Source organism: Pelobates fuscus, chromosome 13, assembly GCF_036172605.1.
Source record: "Pelobates fuscus isolate aPelFus1 chromosome 13, aPelFus1.pri, whole genome shotgun sequence".
In the NCBI taxonomy this organism is placed as follows: domain Eukaryota; kingdom Metazoa; phylum Chordata; class Amphibia; order Anura; family Pelobatidae; genus Pelobates; species Pelobates fuscus.
Genome location: NC_086329.1, coordinates 103,430,137 through 103,451,640, shown reverse-complemented (window position 1 = coordinate 103,451,640; position 21,504 = coordinate 103,430,137). Strand labels below are relative to the sequence as shown.

The window sequence follows — 21,504 nt, the reverse complement described above, 5'->3', positions numbered from 1 at the left end:
CACATGCATGTTCCTGATCACAGCAGCATGGTTTAAAAATGTTCCTAATCACACCTTAAAAAGCCGGTGGTTTGATATGATGGGTAAGCTGTGCATGATGCATTGCCCTGGAATGCCGGTGAGGAGAGAGCACAGCAGCTGCATGGGACAGTGAGGAGATCAAAAGCCCTTATTAGCCAGCAGTGAGGAGGTATTTGTTCTGTACCTCGGCAGGCTGCGGGTTTCGGTCGGGCAGTTTAATGAATGACATAACCGTCAGGCTACTCATAGCCAGCGCTCAGATTCAATCAGGATGGACAAAAAGGAACTCAATGTGATCTGCACCTGCCAAAGGTGCAGACCACAAGCTCCCACGCGGTAGAAATGGGCTCACCTTAATAACCCAACATGAAACTTTTTTTTTTTTTATATACATTTTTCTCTGCCTTCTGAGGAGATTTAAAATAAAGGGGTATCGAATTGTGGATACAGCAGCGAACAGGCAGGTCTGAACTTGCTGAATCAATATTAAATGGGTAATTGGTCCCCTGAGTTTATGCACAGAAACCTCATGCAGAAAGTGTTTAAAGAATTTTTGCCACATTGCTATTTACAGATATAAACAGTTTTTGCCTTTCAAATGGCAATCGCTCTATCTTGAATTCTCATTTATAGGTTGCCACAGCAGTTTTAATTCTGATATTGGTACTAAAAAAAAATTAAATTAATCTTCCTGTATCACTGCTCCCACTGAAAGGTTATTCCAGGTATCCACTACCGTTGCTATATCACTAGTTCCACTGAAAGGTTATTCCAGGTATCCACTACCTTTGCTATATCACTAGTTCCACTGAAAGGTTATTCCAGGTATCCACTACCTTTGCTATATCACTAGTTCCACTGAAAGGTTATTCCAGGTATCCACTACCTTTGCTATATCACTAGTTCCACTGAAAGGTTATTCCAGGTATCTACTATCTTCGTTATATCACTGATGGCTTTAACTGCTTCCACTAGTAGACTATTCCTTGTATCTACTACATTTTTAATATCACATTTGGCCTTTACTGCTTCCACTAATGAACTAACATTTCTATGTATCCACTACCCTTTCGGGATCACTGCTGGCCTATGCTGCTTCCACTCGAAGGCCAATTTACTAGCTCTCTACTGGACAGCACCATTCCCTCAATTACCCTCCACCAGCTGCAGTAACAATAAGGATTTCCATTTCTGGATGATAGTGACTGGAGTGGCAGTCCAAACACGGTTTTGGTATTTCCTGGCACGTGCTAGCATTCCCTAAAAATAAAAAGTAATTAAAAAGGTAAAGATGTTTGACTTGGCAGCGTTCCCAAACTGTTACTACTGCAGCATTCCACAACGCTCTAACCAAGAAATACGGAACTTGGGGACATAACAAGTTTAGTGTTAAAGGAAGTGTAAAGACCATGAGAACGAAGGGGTTACACGCCATAGATAAACAAACTGCAGGGTGATACGGCTCAGTGTATTAGAATATGGGAAGAGAAGAAGATTATCTGATGAACATCCTGTATAAAATGTATTGCCATACACCCTTTATTTCCATGAGAAAAAAAAAGTCTCAACTCTGGCACAATAAGAGGCGGCAATGATGCATAAAGTTTCCTCCCATTACATTAAAACACAAACTTGGTCGATAATTCTAAAAGACGTTTCTAAGAATCAGAGTGACGTAGGATGTGCTACCACAGATCCAGCTGTTGTGGGCTGGCTTCGAGCCACGAGAGACATTGCTGTCTATCAGGGCACAGACATCGGAGTGGGCACCCTGGCACAGAAAGAAGTAGGCAGCTAGGAGGCAGGGTGATAATCTTAATGAGTAGTGGGGGGGAAGGAAGGAGGGCAGAGCAATGGTATATAAAGAGGGTGTACATTTATGGCTGGAGAATAAGTCCAATCTTTACATCAATGTTAACCATATATGTCAGACTTCACTTTTGACTTCAGTCCGCTGTCGTGTCATAATTCCCAGGTATCCCTATTTAGGAGGCAGAGTAATTTTTTGGGCCAAATCCCTCTTTTCTAGGAGCTACCCCCTTTCCCCCCAGCGACAATGTCACCCTTGGGGGACTTTGCGAATTCAGCAAACAGTGACAGTGCGGCCCAGTCTGCTGGGAGAGCCGTGCAGATCACCTCTCTGCCAAGCCAATGTTTCTCATAGATTTTTACGGTGAGACCGGGTGCGTGCATTGAAGTTGCATCAATTAGCCTACAATGCTACTCAGAAGAAGCCCAAACTTACGCTTTGTAATAGGGAATCCCCTCCAGGATGGCTGGCAGCTGGTAAGGAGTAACTTGGCACCTTCAGAAAAGACACGTCGACACGTTTATAAAGTGTGACACAGGAGACACTCTTAACCTCTAAAGCACTTCAGCAAGCTTGTTGTGCGGGACTTTCCTCAGTTGCCAAGGGCTACAACTTTTTGTGAGTGTTTTGTAAATGTAGAAGTGGCAACCGCTGTTGTGTGTTTTATTGAAGTAACAAAAAAAAGAACTCCGAGTTACACCCTTAAATGTCAACTTGTAATCAAACTGTCTGTTCTCTGGCCTCCTAACAAACACAAAGGTTGCCGTGCCGAGTTATTTGACGTTTGGGATGAGAATGAAGCGGAGGGGGAAAAAAAAGAAAAGAGCAACATTTGTAGCTTAGAAACATAAATGGACACAATAGGATGAAGACTCCCAACGCTTGGAGGAGAACAAAGAACGTTTAGAGTAGAGCTATCTAAACCATATTGTACGACAAAAGTATGGGATGATAAGATGCACAACAACACGGACGAATGAAGAAACAACAGGAGAGAGGCTGTAAAACAGAGATAGGTTGGAGGAGGGAGGGGAGAGGGTCAATAGAACATAACGCAGCCATAGATTAGAGGAAGAGAGATAAATACTATAGCTATCCATAGAACGGGTGAGAGAAGGTTGGCAGGCTATCGAATAGGGATAAGTATAAATTAAAAGAGAAATCTTAATAACAAAATGTTGAAAGAATAGAGTCACAGCATAAAGGGGCTCCATATAACAGCTTAAAGATTGAAGAAGAGTTTGAGAAAAGAGATACCCACAGATTGGACGGGAGAAGTAAGAGGGGTTTGTAGTATTGGGGGACAGAAGGAAGAGGAATATAGAATAATTTGTTGATTGGAATAAAGAAAAGACCACAGAATTAGGACAGTTCTGTAAGTTTGGGAGAAAGGAAGGGAGAACCGGGGGGAGAGATACTTTTAAGCAGCCAAAGTGAAGTATTAAGGAGACCGGTACAATATATATCGTAACGTATATAAACAAAATGTATTAAAACATTAAGGTGACTGATTAAACCCTGAGGTGTAATAGTTATTACATTATGTTATACGCTTTCTGCTGCTGGTCAGTTACACTGCAATTGCAGAGAGAACAAATTAAAACGCTGGCATAATGCGGTGAATACCAGAGCAAGGTAGTTTGCTCAGGTATATGTGAGTGTGGATCTATAGAATTGAGAGTCCATGAGCCTTATAAAGGTAATGGTACTCTTGGTATAGCATATTTCTTCTTTTACATTGCTGTGCATGCTGCAAGAACTCTGGAAGATGAAGGATACTATAGTCGAAGCACTGCTGTGTACTTCCAATGGTGTTACGTGCTACGATAGCTTCACTAGATTAGACTGTGTGTAGTTTACTCAATCTTATTATATGATTTATTGTGTTTGTTGGGTGTGGGAGACACACACTAGTAAAGCGCCTGTAAGGTTTTCATTTCATTTTATGATTAAAACGAGATCAGTAGGGGGAGAACATAAACATGCAGATTTCCCTTTAAATATGCAGGCTATTTGGGCGAATATATTGGATATCAACATCGACCTCTGCACAGTCCTAGATAATGAAGTTAATGATTAATATAGTTAGTCAGTTCTCATAATGCTGGTCAGGGAGACAGAGGAACATACAAGTGACAACACAGAGTGACAACACTCAGTGACGCACTCAGAAAGGAAGAGCGATATACGGTGGGACGTGCACCGCATCCCATGACATGAGATAGATCAGGTTAAAAAAAAAAAAAACCACCACACAGGACATCCGGCCTCTCCAGGAAGAAGGATTCATAAAAAGAGAAGAAGGATTAAGATCCCATGGAGCCCTACTCACCTTCATTCTTTACGCGGTGATGGTTAATTGGGCCCTTGTCGTTCACCTAGGGTCGTTTTATAGTTAATCCTGTTCTCCGATCCAAGCACTTAAACAAGGGAACCCAGTCTGTGCGCCAGATATAGATCACTAAATATCTAGAACAAAGTTTAACTTTCTAGATATTTGGAGAATGGCCTTGGGCTTGCCGGTGTTTGAAAAGGGCTTGGTTCTGTTAAATCACTATTTAATATAGGTGCCAAAGCAAGGTGTTTTCTACGGAGGTGTCAAAAAAAGATTTTTATTTTTTTATTTTTTTTTTTAAATTAACCAGTGAAATCACTTTTTAAAAAATGGTACAAAGAATAGAATAGAAGAATCTATATAAAAAAAAAAAAAAAAAAAAAAGCTATAAAAAGGGATGGGGGTCTCTTGGATCCTGGCTAAACTTTGGGAGCCATAGCATGTTCACTTGCAGTCTATCCACACTTCTACAAAGGGGAAAAACACAAAAAAACGAAACAAACACAAATGTTTCTCCAACAATAACTAAGGGCGGGCAGCCAAGGCTCCTCATCCCCCAGATGCACGATAGAGGTAATAGGTGCATGCAAAGCAGACTTGTGCAGGTGAAGAGGGCTCCTTCCCCCCATCAAGGTAGACACAAGCAGACAAACTGGAATTACCTGTATCATAAGTTGGATCCTTCAAACACTGCACTGAAATCAGACAAGATCTGAGAAAAACAAAACACAAACTTAAAGGCTTACTCCGAGCACCATGACTACTTTATTGATGTGAAGTGGTTATGGTGGCTGGAATCTATGTAGCGTATTAGGAGATTAACCCCGTAGCTGCCAGAGATGTAACCATCTTTGACAGCATCGTTAGCTAACCCAGTACAAGGGCTGGCTAGTGTCATTAATGTGCAAAATTGTTGTTGGACATCAGCATTCACATAATGCGGGCACCATACAGCCGATTAGGTCTTATCCACCCTCCCCCCCTTTACTTTAACCAAAACCAGGGTTTCATGAAAATACTGGTTATTGATTGGATTGACCATTTAATATTCACAGTTTGAGAACCTGGGTAGAAACATCCAATTAAATAAATACTTTGAAATTACAAACAAAAGATTAACGTAGGAATGCGAAAGCATGCTTTAAAAAAAAAAAAAAAATACATTTTTTTTTTTAAAGTGTACACGTTGATAAAGGCCTTTTCCATATCAAATCGTACCACACAGACCATGGCACAGTCTCACAAATCATATCCCTGAAAATCTCTGTTACTAGCGGCAAATATAAATAATGTGAAATTAAAGTAAAATATGGGATAGGCCTGACTAAGTGAGCTGAATGGTTAGCAGGAAACATTATCATTTATTAAGTTCTTGCTTTGTAAACAATTTTTATGATCTTAGCTTGGCAGAGAATTCACCAGGAATGTGTAAACATTCTTACATTAGTTTTATTAAAACTTAAGGGGACACTATAGTCACCCAGACCACTTCAGCTCAAGGGAGGTTTTAACCCTTCAGAGAAACTGCTATGTTTACATTGCAGGGTTAATCCAGTGGCTCTCTTCCTGACAGCTGCATGCGAAATTCGCATCCAGCGGGCTCAACGTCCATAGGAAAGCATTGAGCATTGAGAAATGCTTTCCTATGGACTGTTAGAATGCGCGCGCGGCACTTGCTGCGCATTCCGCTCCACTCGGGAGCCAACGGTGGGGGAGGAGAGGTCACCAGCGCCGAGGGAACCAGACGCTGGATTAAGGCAAGTGGCTGAAGGGGTTTTAACCCCTGCAGCGCTAAGGGAGGGGGGCCCTAAGGATGTTATAGTGTCAGGAAAACGAGTTTGTTTTCCTGACACTATAGAGATCCTTTAATTTAGAGCAATATTATTATTTTTTGTTTTATCTCAGTTTTCCTCTCCTTACGGCCCCTGCATCTTAATCCATTACACTCCCTCGCTCCCTCGCCACTTGTCCTTATTTAGCATTTCTTTCTTGTGCTGAATCTCAAAACCTGGGTGCAGCCATTTTTTTCTCTCTGCCGTGATGTCTGCGGTTTTACTTGTGTGGGGTTAACGGTACTGATGGATTGTGGGTAAATCTGATTGGCAATTGAAACAGAACCTCGCTTTAAGCTCCGCCCATTGTCATGGTTTGTCAGAGTGACTGCTATACAGGAGAGAAAGACAAGTAGCAAGAGAGGTGAGAACGGACAACAGCTCAACTAGCCTGCCCTTCGTTGGGTCCTCACTTCGAGATCTCAAGCTGGTTTTAGCTCAACTTGTGCCATTACAGAGAGAACATCTCTGAAACATATCAGACTGGTCCCACCCGTACGGGCAGTCCAGATCCGAAATGCCAGCAAGTTCCCTCTGCACGAGGGATACAGCAACCCCAGACGATCATTTCAACCTTGTAAGGCATCATCAGTGAGGTATAGCCAATATCCCTCTGGGTATTTTATGAAACTCAAAAAATAAAAAATAAAAATATTCAGGCAAAGGGAGCTATATAGAAGCAGATTAGATAACATTTAGTTTGGCGACAAGAGTCACTTTAAAGAGTTTTATAAATGTATTCTGAGGCACACCGATGGAAAAAAAAAAAAAAAGGTACAGGTTTTGATTCTAAGTATAAAAATTCTACACGTGTTACGACCTACGGATGCACATTCATAGCTTCCAACTCTGGCGTATGGCGAATTGGGATGCCGGTGAGAGGGAGGTAAAGGGGGTGGGGGCCAGTGACGCAAGTGCATCACTAGCTCAGTCCCCAATGGGGCGGTCACAGTTTCAGTGTTCCCCGCAAGGTCCTAGTGCCCCAATCATAGCACTTTTATTGATGCACTCATGCTGTGAATGTTGAGGAAAGTTACCTGGTCTCCCCCAAAAGTGGTACACCAGAAAATCGTGACTGTCCCGCTGAATTCAGGACGGTTGGGAGGCATGCAAGTATGTCAGAAACCAGAGATTTGTTACAATGATGCAGCAAAATAACATGTTGGGGCATTTACTCAGCAAGCAGGAAGGGAACAAATATATAGAGCAAAGGAAACAGCCAAACACAGTGTATTTAGGCCGACCTGACACTACAGAACAAAGAATGCAACAAGGTGCTTTGTGGCTGCAGACAGAGCTTGCATGTGGTAATTGAACCAGTTGGCTGAGTGTTATGGGAGCCACAGAGTCTATCACTGACCTAGTGCCATAAATGGAGGTGGAGGGAGTGGGAACAAAAATAAATAAATAACAAAATAGATACTTTTAACTTTAATCAGCATCAAACCGACGCTCTGTTTACCAAATACACATGTGGCCACATTTTGCTAGAACTGAGCCCAAGCCGGCTGCTCATCTCAAAAAGCAATATACATGCAATAAATCAATATAGATGGTCTATCACCCTGTATTACAGGAAAACAGCCAGCAGCAGCATTTGCAAGAAAATATTATTTAAAATTAATAAACAATACTACTAGAACATTGTATTTGCTACTCTACCTGGAAAATATTCCAAAACAGAACCGTCGCCATGGAACAACAATAGTAACAACTAATTAAATATATATTTTAAAGTACGCCTTGCAATGGATTTGGTTTTCCTACAGGATCGGGTTAATACGCTCGGATACACCATTTACGTAGAGCTAAAAATGGCTCATTGGGCCCTAAGGAATAGCCCAGACTCTAGGGAGGCATAATGGGCCCTAATTGAAACCTGGCACTGCTGGCTGCAACTCCCCAGCCTTGTTCCTTAAATGTCGAGGAAATCATTAGACACGAACTGTGAATTACTGGCGTTTTGTACTTTAAGTTTGGAGAAGGTTAAATAATAACCTAGGGTGAACATATATTTTTGTTAAAGGGAAACTCCAGTGCCAGGAAAACAATCCGTTTTCCTGGCACTGCAGGTCCCCTCTCCCTCCCACCCCCCAGTAGCTGAAGGGGTGAAAACTCCTTCAGGTCACTTACCTGAGACCCCACCGATCTCCCTCGGCGGTGGTTTCAGGTCGGCGTCGCTCCTCCCAGTAATCACGTCAACCGGTGGGCGAGACTGATCCCGCCCACTGGCTGAGGAAACCTAATATGCATGCAAAGCAATGCCGCGCACGCGCATTAGGTCTCCCCATAGGAAAGCATTGAAAAAGATTTCCAATCCTTTCCTATGGGGAATTGAGCGACGCTGGAGGCCCTCACGCAGCGTGAGGACGTCCAGCGACGCTCTAGCAAAGAAAATCTTTGCTATGAATCAGGAAGTGCCCTCTAATGGCTCTCTAGTAGACAGCCACTAGAGGTGGAGTTAACCCTGCAATGTAATTATTGCAGTTTATGAAAACCTGCAATAATTACACTTGCAGGGTTAAGGGTAGTGGGAGTTGGCACCCAGACCACTCCAATGGACAGAAGTAGTCTGGGTGCCTGGAGTACCACTTTAAGCCTTACATTTTCATTGCTAAAAAACGAATAGATATAAATATATTTGGTGAACTGTACGGAAAGGTTCAAATGCAATTGCGTGTGCAGATGTTGCGTCCCTATAGATTACACAAAAAATAAAATAATTATAATAATAACAACAACGAGTGGTTTTCAATTTGTGCACACAGCCCATTTAGAAAGAGAAACAAGAAGCCCAAGGTTTCATCCTCTGCGGTTAGATGGGTTTATGCAACAAAACCAGAAAATCTTGTGGCATTATGGTTTTAAGTAATCCCTGGATATGCAGAACAAGTTTTCCTTCTGGAAGAAGCCAGAGTCTGGATCTTGCCCAGGTTACTATTCAAAGCCGTGCAAACGTGGGGCCACAAAAACAACATTTAAGAAACACACAACATTCTTATGTCTCACATATATGGGGCACCCACAACAGCAATTTCTTTAAAGATACTCATAAAAGAAAAATAAATGGATACCTCAGGTTGTTTAACAGCAACATTTACACAGTTCAAATATTTTTTGGTGCTGAACTTTTACACTCCGACCAGAGCGTGGTGTTCCTCTAAAGTGGCGGGAGTATAACATAGGAGTGAAGCCTTTAAATTAAATTCAGCACGAATTTACCATATATACACTCCTTGAGATTTCCCAAAATGAACAATAACCCAGGGCACAGTATATGCCAACCCGCCCATGAGGCTTTGCCGGCGGCTGGTAGAGCACTCTACGAGTTGTAGTTTTGGGGGGGGGGAGTAAGATTAAACATGAATCTGAGGGATTAGTGCACCGAACTCAACTCTTGGGTCCGGACCAAATATCGAGACCGTCTCAGTGGGATCTCAGAAGCTGGAGCAGCAGATCATAGATAATTACCCTGAGAGACCGACGTAAGTGCCATCGATAGCCTGTTCTCTGCCTATTTTACAGGAGAGAGTGAGTAATCAATATAATGAAATCTACATAATTAGGCTCCCTGTGAACGCAAGGTTGACAGGCACTGGATTACGGTGTGTGGAAACCAATAGAACAGAATTTACTGTGGCACAAAAAAAAAAAAAACAAAAAAAACACGCTACAATAAAAGGAAATATTTTAACACCACCCCTGTATTCCCTACTCCCACAGAATGCACAATTGCCATGTCACAACACTAAACACGATAATATGATTCATTACCTAACCAGAAACCAGGTATTGTCATTTCTCTGTACAGTTGCCCAAAAACCATAAGTCATTACGCAAACAGAACGTTATCCGATTGGCAGGAATCTGGGCTTATTAGGCCAGGAGAACCTCATTAGGTCACTTAAGTCCACTCTCACATTAACCATGACTCGGGTTGTTTGATTCACATAGGGGGGGGGGGGGGGGGAGTTCTAATACGTTATTCTACATTAATATCTGAAAATATGGCTGTTAATACTCAAACTGATTGAAGCCATTTCTCTTTGTTTATTAAATATCTGGTCTATTCACAGAAATAGATGTATATAAAATCAACCTTTACCGGGGAAGGCTTAGACTGTGTTATACAAATGACGTACATGTACATAAACCCGGCTACACGTGCAGTGAATCTTCATGGGGATATAGAGCAAGGGTAAAGTTTTATCAATATGCTGCAGACAGTTTTCTGGTGCAATTTTATTAAATCCATAAGTCTCTTTATCTGTTGCTTCTTTTGTACCCTGTCATTTTTTAATGTGTGCCAATTTTTGGGCAAGACAACGGATCAATATTTCAATCACTTTTTTTTTTTTGGCCAGGAAAGTGTCCCCCCCCCCCCCCCAACCACCCCACTATAAAATTGGCAAACCTTTCTGACACTAAAAATTGAGGAATTTAGGAAGAGAAGAGAAAAGTTGACACTTTGTAAAAATGTAATAAAATATGAACAGATTAGAGACCAAAAATAAATAACACTTTGAAAAATTGTACAGGGGGGGGGGGCGGGGCTATTTGTTTGTGGTTATGGTGCCTGCAGGCTGTACGCCAAAAAGTTTGAGCAGTTTGACCAAAACTTTGTAATCCCAGTTTGACATTAAAAAAATATATATATATATATATATATTTTTTTTTTAGCCAGTTTTAGACATCATTGAAGATGACCCCCCTATAGATTTAGAGGAATCTCTTAAAAGAATGTATTAAAATATTTCCTTACAAAGAAATAGCTCCAAGTTTAGAGATACGCCCCAGACTTGGAATTTGGATTGCAAATATTTTTGCATGATAAGAGTTTGTTAATTCAGGGATTCGTTATGGTCATCAGAGTTATTTACTGCAGGTTAAAGAGCACGGCTGTCATCGAACAGACAGTCAGCACGCTACATACAAAAAGACACCCTGCATCTATTTGAGTAAAAAAAAAAAAAATATATATATATATATAAATATATATATTTTTTAAATTGTAGGTTAAAAACAAAAATGTTATAAAACAAAGTGGATGTTTTGCAACCCCACCAGTAGTCCCTTTAAAAAGAAATGTTACATGGATACATTAACTCCATGATAAGATACACAAGAACTGCAAACACATGGCGCATGTCCGGTAATTGCCTAGTCCACCAATCCAATGCTTTGTATCGAGAAGCAGCAGCCATGGTCACTGTTACAACACCGTATGTAATAACAACTAGCGTTAAAAACCTTCATAAACCACAGGGACGGAAGGAGGAAGGAGGAAGTGGTTCTAGAGGCTTTCATTTGCTTTGTGTCAAAATTGAGAATGGGACAAGAGCTATCCACCCAAACCTGTTCATTAGGATGCAGTGATTTTGATATGGATTTCTGCACAAATTGGTCATAAAATGTGATCTGATCATCATCTAAGTCACAACAATAGACAATCACAGTCCGCTTAAACTAATAGCACACAAAGAATGAAATGTTGCCATGTTTTTATTGAACACACCATGTAAACATTCACAGTGCAGGTGGGAAAAGTATGTGAACCCCTAGACTAATGACAAGGTCCCCCCCCTTAATTTTTATATATGGCCCCCACCGCTCAGGGGTGGGGGCCGGGGGAGGGGGAGGACAGTAGATCCCGTTTCCCTAATTTTTATTTATGGCCCCACCCACCGCTCAGGGGTGGGGGAATTATTTATTATTATTATTATTTTTATTTATTTTTTAACAGTGAGCAGCCACAGTTTAATAGACATACCCTACTCGCGGTATAGCAAGTAGGGGCATAATTTAATAAAGTAATCAGCTTATATAGAGGCTGGGTCACATGCTGCACTGGCCAATCACAGCCATTACAGTCCGGGTTCGCTCAACTCTACACCTGATCTGACAAAAAAAAGCACCTATCAAAAAGGCTGAACATTATTTGTATATTTCCAATATTTGTATACGTAAGCGTGGTCTGGCCATGCTGAATGGTCATTAAGTCTTTCAGCTTCCTGCGTTCATTTGATGGTACCAAACGGTTTCATGACAATTCAGAGGCCAAATCCTGCAAACCCATCCAAATGTTTTGGACACATGTGGAAAGGAAAATTGCTCCTCACTACTGCAGCTTAAATTAAAGGGACACTGTAGGCACACAGATCACTTTATCTCAATGAGGGGGTCTGGGCGCATTTTAACCCTGCGATGTAAAACATTGCCATTTTGCAGGAGTACAAACCAGACATCTAGTCTGACAGTCACTGGAAGTACTTCCCCTGTAAGAACGCTGTTGTCAATCAATAGCTAGTTCTACAATGCATCTGATTGGCTGCGTATGCCCGATAGTCATTGGATTGGCTGAGATTAATCAATCTTGATAATCTCAGCCAGAGGGGCGGGGTAACAGCATGGAGACCGGCGAGAAGAGGGCTGAAAGATGAATTAAAATGGATATAAAATATAGTTCTAAAAAAGTCAGCAACACAGGCAGTCTTAAAAAGATCAACATGAGCATTAAAAATCACAGACATTAAATTCATTAAAAAACAAAAAAAAATGAATAACTAGCCGCACAAAATGATTTGGATCTAGGCATGAAGTGGTTAAGGAGAAAGATGCAAATAGACCAACAGGATTGTGTGCACACAGCTGTAATTATTGTTTGTTGCAGTTCAGAATTGATACTCCTTGCTTTACTTTCCTGGCCATTTCCCTGTGAAAATAGCGAACTGCAAATATTCAGTGTGTACATGTTATGATGGCTTGGCAACAACCTGTGTTACACATTTAAATAATAGGAGCTCTACATTGTACCCGGCCTACAGAGTGCACCAAGGAGAGGCGGGATATGATTAAAGGGGTACGGTCACCAATACACAGAACAATAAAAACCTGCAACTCGTTTAACCTTTTTTTAACACAGCCTTGAAGGTTTTATGCCGAAACGTTGGGGGGTAGGTTCTTTTGCACTTGTCTCTGCTTTCGAAGTGGCTGTTAGTATAGTCCCATAGAATGTGGTTTCTTGTATTTGCTGTGTATGGCGATTTGGGATTTTACAAACTGGTCTGAATAAAGTTCTATGTTTTGATTGATATTTGGTGTGCGTTCTTTAGGCGTTTATATACCACATTACGTGAGCACTTGGTAAGTGCGTTACAGGGCAGCGTCCTGGCTTGATGACTTGTTTGTGTACGCTCCACTAACTTGTTTGAAGAACCTTTTCCCAATGTATTGCTCCATTTCCTTTTAAAAATGTATATTAAAGATTTCGCAGATAGACATCACATTCTATTTCGGCATATCTATTGCAAATGAGGAGGATGAATAAAACAAACATTGAGGTAGATTTATTAAAAAGGTCTGTTCTAAAAAGAAGGCAATAACCATACTTCCCAAGTGTCCCTATTTAGGAGGGACAGTCCCTAATTCAGGCCCAATTCCCTATGCTCTTTTCTATACTAAAGGGACACTCCTGGCACCCAGACCACTTCTGCCCATTCGAGTGGTCTGGGTGCCAACTCCCACTACCCTTAAAGGACCACTCTAGTGCCAGGAAAACATACTCGTTTTCCTGGCACTAGAGTACCCTGAGGGTGCCCCCACCCTCAGGGACCCCCTCCCGCCGGGCTCTGGAGAGAGGAAGGGGTTAAACTTACCTCTTTTTCCAGCGCCGGGCGGGGAGCTTTCCTCCTCCTCTCCATCTTGATCGCGACGTCATCGGCTGAATGCGCATGCGCGGCAGGAGCCGCGCTCGCATTCAGCCGGTCGCATAGGAAAGCATTTACAATGCTTTCCTATGGACGCTTGCGTGCTCTCACTGTGATTTTCACAGTGATAATCACGCAAGCGCCTCTAGCGGCTGTCAATGAGACAGCCACTAGAGGATTTGGAGGCTGGATTAACCCTCAGTATAAACATAGCAGTTTCTCTGAAACTGCTATGTTTATAAAAAAAAGGGTTAATCCTAGAGGTACCTGGCACCCAGACCACTTCATTTAGCTGAAGTCGTCTGGGTGCCTAGAGTGGTCCTTTAACCCCTGCAACCATGCAAGTGTAATTATTGCAGTTTTTATAAACTGCAATAACTACCTTGCAGGGTTAAGTCCTCATCTAGTGGCTGTCTACCAGACAGCCACCAGAGGGATTTTCAAGTTCTTAAAACCAGAAAAAGTGTTTTAAACGACGTTGGACGTCCTCACACTATGCATGAGGACCTCCAGCATTGAATAATGCTTTCCTATGGGGAGGTCTAATGCGCATGTGCAGCCATTGCCGTGCATGCGCCTTAAGTCTCCTTCGCCGGCTGACGTCAACGGGGGAGGGGCGTGCGCGGAGCCTAACCCAGCGCCGAGGGACATCGGCGCTGGATTCAGGTAAGTCACTGAAAGGGTTTTAACCCCTACAGCAACATGGGTTTGTTTTCCTGGCACTGAAGAGTCCTTTAAGGTTGCCATTGTCTAGGAGCTCAATATTGTTGGTCTGTATCAGTGTATAACAGAGCTCCACAGCAATAATACTCCCAGTAATGTGTCTGAGTGTATAACAGAGCTCCACAGCAATAATACTCCCAGTAATGTGTCTGAGTGTATAACAGAGCTCCACAGCAATAATACTCCCAGGAATGTGTCTGAGTGTATAACAGAGCTCCACAGCAATAACACTCCCAGTAATGTGTCAGTGTATAACAGAGCTCCACAGCAATAACACTCCCAGTAATGTGTCAGTGTATAACAGAGCTCCACAGCAATAATACTCCCAGTAATGTATCTGAGTGTATAACAGAGCCCCACAGCAATAACACTCCCAGTAATGTGTCTGAGTGTATAACAGAGCTCCACAGTAATAATACTCCCAGTAATGTGTCAGTGTATAACAGAGCCCCACAGCAATAACACTCCCAGTAATGTGTCAGTGTATAACAGAGCTCCACAGCAATAATACTCCCAGTAATGTGTCTGAGTGTATAACAGAGCTCCACAGCAATAATACTCCCAGTAATGTGTCTGAGTGTATAACAGAGCTCCACAGCAATAATACTCCCAGTAATGTGTGTGAGTGTATAACAAAGCTCCACAGCAATAATACTCCCAGTAATGTGTCTGGGTGTAGAACAGAGCTCCACAGCAATAATACTCCCAGTAATGTGTCTGAGTGTATAACAGAGCTCCACAGCAATAATACTCCCAGTAATGTGTGTGAGTGTATAACAAAGCTCCACAGCAATAATACTCCCAGTAATGTGTGAGTGTATAACAGAGCTCCACAGCAATAATACTCCCAGTAATGTGTCTGAGTGTATAACAGAGCTCCACAGCAATAATACTCCCAGTAATGTGTCTGGGTGTAGAACAGAGCTCCACAGCAATAATACTCCCAGTAATGTGTCTGGGTGTAGAACAGAGCTCCACAGCAATAATACTCCCAGTAATGTGTCTGAGTGTATAACAGAGCTCCACAGCAATAATACTCCCAGTAATGTGTCTGAGGGTATAACAGAGCTCCACAGCAATAATACTCCCAGTAATGTGTCTGAGCGTATAACAGAGCTCCACAGCAATAATACTCCCAGTAATGTGTCTGAGCGTATAACAGAGCTCCACAGCAATAATACTCCCAGTAATGTGTGTGAGTGTATAACAAAGCTCCACAGCAATAATACTCCCAGTAATGTGTGAGTGTATAACAGAGCTCCACAGCAATAATACTCCCAGTAATGTGTCTGGGTGTAGAACAGAGCTCCACAGCAATAATACTCCCAGTAATGTGTCTGGGTGTAGAACAGAGCTCCACAGCAATAATACTCCCAGTAATGTGTCTGAGGGTATAACAGAGCTCCACAGCAATAATACTCCCAGTAATGTGTCTGAGTGTATAACAGAGCTCCACAGCAATAATACTCCCAGTAATGGGTCTGAGTGTATAACAGAGCCCCACAGCAATAATACTCCCAGTAATGTGTCTGAGTGTATAACAGAGCCCCACAGCAATAATACTCCCAGTAATGTGTCTGAGTGTATAACAGAGCTCCACAGCAATAATACTCCCAGTAATGTGTCTGAGTGTATAACAGAGCTCCACAGCAATAATACTCCCAGTAATGTGTCTGAGTGTATAACAGAGCTCCACAGCAATAATACTCCCAGTAACGTGTCTGAGTGTATAACAGAGCTCCACAGCAATAATACTCCCAGTAATGTGTCTGAGTGTATAACAGAGCTCCACAGTAATAATACTCCTAGTGATGTGTCTTTAAATTGCAATAAACATGTTTAGAAGTCAGTCTGTGTAAATAAGATACATTGTTAGACTTTATAGTTTAGTTGTATAAATTATACAGTCAACTAGAATTTGGGTGTGGTCAACCCCACTCACACCCCAAAAATTAAAGTGTCCCTCTTTGTCTTTATGAAATGTTGGGAGATATGGGTCAGTATGGAAACCAGTGGATACAACAGGCACATTCCATCGATGACTCCTCCCCTTTTACAGTTTTCAGAACATGACACTTTGATAAATGTCCCCCATTGTTTCATTTTATCTCCTCGCTGTATGCTGACTGACAGGTGCAAACTCCCAACAATGGTTATTATTGAGCTATGATGGAGGCGCTCAGTTACAGTGTAAAGGAGGAGTGGATTAATGCATTTACATTTGATTTTCCATACTTAGAGACATACTTGTTAAAAGGGACACCATAGGCACCCAGACTACTTCAGTTTATTTAAGTGTTCTGGGTCCCTGAACCCTGCAAAGCCAACTACTGCAGCTTTTAAGAAGGGACTTCCGGATCTTCGGGTGATTTTTGGTCACTATGCATGAGGACTCCCAGTGTCGCCTGAAACACAATACGAAAGCATTATACAATGGGGAAATCCTAATGAGAGCGAGGCCCTGCCATGCATGCGGTCTCCTCCGCTGACTGGCGTCGGTGAGGGAGGAGCAAATGCGGAACCGAGCCAGCGTCCAGGGACATCGCTGCTGGACACAGGTAAGGGACAGAAGAGGATTTTAACCCCTTCTGCACCACGAGGGGGGAAGCTTTAGTGCCAGGAAAACAAGTTTGTTTTCCCGGCACTGTAGTTTCCGTTTAAATACAAAGAATAGTCGTTCTAGTAAAAAATCTAGGAAGAGAGTTCCCTTTTAAAGAATTGCTTAGAAAAAAAAATCCCCATTAATGTGTTGCAATACAACTAACTTCTAAACGAGCATAGACTGTGCAAATTACGTTACTTAACCTTAATCCTTGGGTATACAGAAATTCACTTGTCCAACTTGTTGGACTTCTTTTACGGGGGCCTGTCAGTTTAAATCTTGGACTGGAGAATCCTTCCAGTCCAAAAACTTTGCAAACCCCCTATCAATTCTTCAGAATTCCTTATTTAATGAATATATATTCTATAAAAACACACTTTTATAAAATCAAATCATCATCAACATCCCACTTTTTCTAGAGTCACAATGAGAGTTAAAATCACTCAGCCCAGTTAGATAAGATCTTATTTACCTGAGAAGGCACCTGCACCTCCAAGGTATACACTTTTTATATTAGACCTGCTCCTCCCTTCCTCCAAACTCAACAGGGGTTTGGCATCTCCATAGAACAGAAACCGTCACACACAATGGCAGTGAAAGCCTTGCCAGTCTCTTACCCTGTCTGACCCTTTCTGAATATTGAACGAAGGGTTGTGTTTATTATAAAGGATAATCGCTATTTGCACAGCCTCAGATTAACGGCCTTAAATACTGCATGTCACCAGTGATTACACAGGCAGACAAAATGGTGTTTTTGGCAATCCAAAGCACATAAATTAAACAGCGCAGATTGAGGCTGAACACACAATGAAAGTGTACGTTTAGCGCCATGGATTTAAAACACTTTTGCTGCCGTTTCATCTCACACGCTGCAGGGTGCCAGCCCAACCACTGGCTTCCTGTCTGACTTGGTAATATCCAGTGTGCCAGCTCTATCAACCTGGTTGGTTTAATCCAACATGACCGCCTGCTTCCCTAGACTGCGGGGTGGCGGTTCCAAATGCCCAATTCTCTAGGCCCAGGGAGTCTGCCCGAACTGATTTTATCTCGTCCTGTCCCCACTTATTAAACCGGCTAGCCACAGACAATAATAAGTCATCACTTGGAACATTGCACCCACCCACCCAAACCTCTGTCAAAAATGGGTGCCGCACCACACCACTCCTGATTGTGTGCCCTCCTCCTGCCATGAACAGATGTGTGCCACACTCCCTGGCCCTCCCAAAAATCACCATTGAGTGGTGCTATACTTGCCTGATAAAGGGATATTAAAGTGAGGTTACTGGTAACATTTCCCCAGAACTCCAACAAATTCCTACACAGGGTCTCTGAACACCTTACCTATTTGCAAATAACATTTCCCATGAAAGGGATACCGTACCCCTCCCTTTCCCCCATAAAGAGACATCATATGACATGCACCGTATTTAAAGATACCCCCATAAAGGGGACCTTTAACACCTGCATTCCTGTGGCAGGTAAACAGAGAAGGTACAGGTGTCAAGGCAGGCCTCGAGGCTATCCAACCTGCGGCTCCCAGATGTTGCTGAACTACAACTCCCATAACTCCCTGGCTGTTTCATTTAACACAGTAGGAGCATTAGGAGATTTAGTGAACACTCACTTGCGTGTATAAGATACCAAGCATATCATATTTTGCACTCACCTACCTGTACTGTCTATACAGTGTCTCTATATAGAACAGTAAGGACAATCACTATATAGACAGTACAGGTAGGTGTCACTATGTACAACAGTAAGGTCACTCACCGTATACAGGTAGGTGTCGCTATGTATTATTATTAATAATTATATAGCGCCAGCAAACTCCGTAGCGCTGTACAATGGGTAATAAGTACACTCACCGTATAGACAGAGCAGGTAGGTAGGTGTCGTTATGTATAACAGTAAGGACACTCACTGTATAGACAGTACAGGTAGGTAGGTGTCTGGCTATGTATAACAGTAAGGACACTCACTGTATAGACAGTAGAGGTGGGTAGGTGCCTGGCTATGTATAACAGAAAGAACACTCACTGTATAGATAGTACAGGTAGGTGTCTGGCTATGTATAACAGTAAGGACACTCACCGTATAGACAGTACAGGTAGGTAGGTGTCTGGCTATGTATAACAGTAAGGGCACTCACTGTATAGATAGTACAGGTAGGTGTCTGGCTATGTATAACAGTAAGGGCACTCACTGTATAGATAGTACAGGTAGGTGTCTGGCTATGTATAACAGTAAGGGCACTCACTGTATAGATAGTACAGGTAGGTGTCTGGCTATGTATAACAGTAAGTACACTCACAGTATAGACAGTACAGGTAGGTAGGTGTCTGGCTATGTATAACAGTAAGGGCACTCACTGTATAGATAGTACAGGTAGGTAGGTGTCTGGCTATGTATAACAGTAAGTACACTCACCGTATAGACAGTACAGGTAGGTGTCTGGCTATGTATTACAGTAAGTACACTCACCGTATAGACAATACAGGTGGGTAGGTGTCTGGCTATGTAGAACAGTAAGGACACTCACCGTATAGACAGTACAGGTGGGTAGGTGTCTGGCTATGTATAACAGTAAGTACACTCACCGTATAGACAGTACAGGTAGGTGTCTGGCTATGTATTACAGTAAGTACACTCACCGTATAGACAATACAGGTGGGTAGGTGTCTGGCTATGTAGAACAGTAAGGACACTCACCGTATAGACAGTACAGGTGGGTAGGTGTCTGGCTATGTATAACAGTAAGGACACTCACCATATAGACAGTACAGGTAGGTGTCTGGCTATGTATAACAGTAAGGACACTCACCATATAGACAGTACAGGTAGGTTTCTGGCTATGTATAACAGTAAGGACACTCACCATATAGACAGTACAGGTAGGTGTCTGGCTATGTATAACAGTAAGGACACTCACCGTATAGACAGTACAGGTGGGTGTCTGGCTATGTATAACAGTAAGTACACTCACCGTATAGACAATACAGGTGGGTAGGTGTCTGGCTATGTATAACAGTAAGGACACTCACCGTATAGACAGTACAGGTAGGTAGGTGTCTGGCTATGTATAACAGAAAGAACACTCACTGTATAGACAGTACAGGTAGGTAGGTGTCTGGCTATGTATAACAGTAAGGACACTCACCGTATAGACAGTACAGGTAGGTTTCTGGCTATGTATAACAGTAAGGACACTCACCGTATAGACAGTACAGGTAGGTAGGTGTCTGGCTATGTATAACAGTAAGGACACTCACCATATAGACAGTACAGGTAGGTGTCTGGCTATGTATAACAGTAAGGACACTCACCATATAGACAGTACAGGTAGGTGTCTGGCTATGTATAACAGTAAGGACACTCACCTGCTGCTATCACACTCCATGCATTCACTCAGAGGAAACAAACTCCATCTAAAGTGTACTCACCGTGCTGTAGGTAGGAAGTGCTTCCTCTGCCGGGAGTCAGATCCCAAGGAGGGAGAGGGGGCTCAGTGACTCCTGCAGCAGTTCCTCTCCAGAAGATCAGAGTTTATGACGCTGCCACCCCTGCCTGCACTCCACTCCCCTTCCTCTCACTCCAGCCTCCACTCCCCTTCCCTTCCTCCCACTCCAGCCTGCACTCCCCTTCCCTTCCTCCCACTCCAGCCTGCACTCCACTCCCCTTCCTCCCACTCCAGCCTGCACTCCACTCCCCTTCCTCCCACTCCAGCCTGCACTCCACTCCCCTTCCTCCCACTCCAGCCTGCACTCCACTCCCCTTCCTCCCACTCCAGCCTGCACTCCACTCCACTCCCCTTCCTCAAGTCCCAGGGCTTCCTCCTTCCCAGGGAGATCTCCACAATCAGCCTCCAGGGCCAACTGCAGCTGCACTTTAACCCCTTCACTCCCTTACATGAGCTTCTTCAAAGCTTTCCTGTCCCCATCCTCACTGCTGGCCTCAGGGCATTAACCTCTTAACTGCCAAACGAGGAACTAGAACCACAGCTTTTGCAATTCTGGTGCATGCAGAGCTGTACAATGACATGCAGAGCAGTACAGGTGCTGCACAATGACATGCAGAGCAGTTTATATGTGCTGTATAATGACATGCAGAGCAGTACAAGTGCTGTATAATGATATGCAGAGCAGTTTATATGTGCTGTATAATGATATGCATAGCAGTACAGGTGCTGCACAATGACATGCAGAGCAGTACAGGTGCTGCACAATGACATGCAGAGCAGTTTATATGTGCTGTATAATGACATGCAGAGCAGTACAGGTGCTGCACAATGACATGCAGAGCAGTACAGGTGCTGCACAATGACATGCAGAGCAGTTTATATGTACTGTATAATGACATGCAGAGCAGTACAGGTGCTGCACAGTGACATGCAGAGCAGTACAGGTGCTGCACAGTGACATGCAGAGCAGTTTATATGTGCTGTATAATGATATGCAGAGCAGTTTATATGTGCTGTA

General features: G+C 42.8%; 1 protein-coding gene across 2 annotated transcripts in view; it reads right to left on the bottom strand.

Moving 5' to 3' along the window:
• CERS2 (ceramide synthase 2) overlaps window positions 1–20,987 on the bottom strand; it is a 58,891-nt gene extending 37,904 nt beyond the window's left edge. Inside the window, exon 1 of one of the 2 annotated variants that reach the window (XM_063439899.1) lies at window positions 20,470–20,987. The gene's annotated coding sequence lies outside the window, so the exon portion shown is untranslated. Of the gene's footprint in view, window positions 1–2,266; window positions 2,390–20,469 lie in introns of those variants that run through there. The other variant, XM_063439900.1, reaches the window with a different exon arrangement.
• Between the last annotated feature and the right edge of the window lie 517 nt (window positions 20,988–21,504).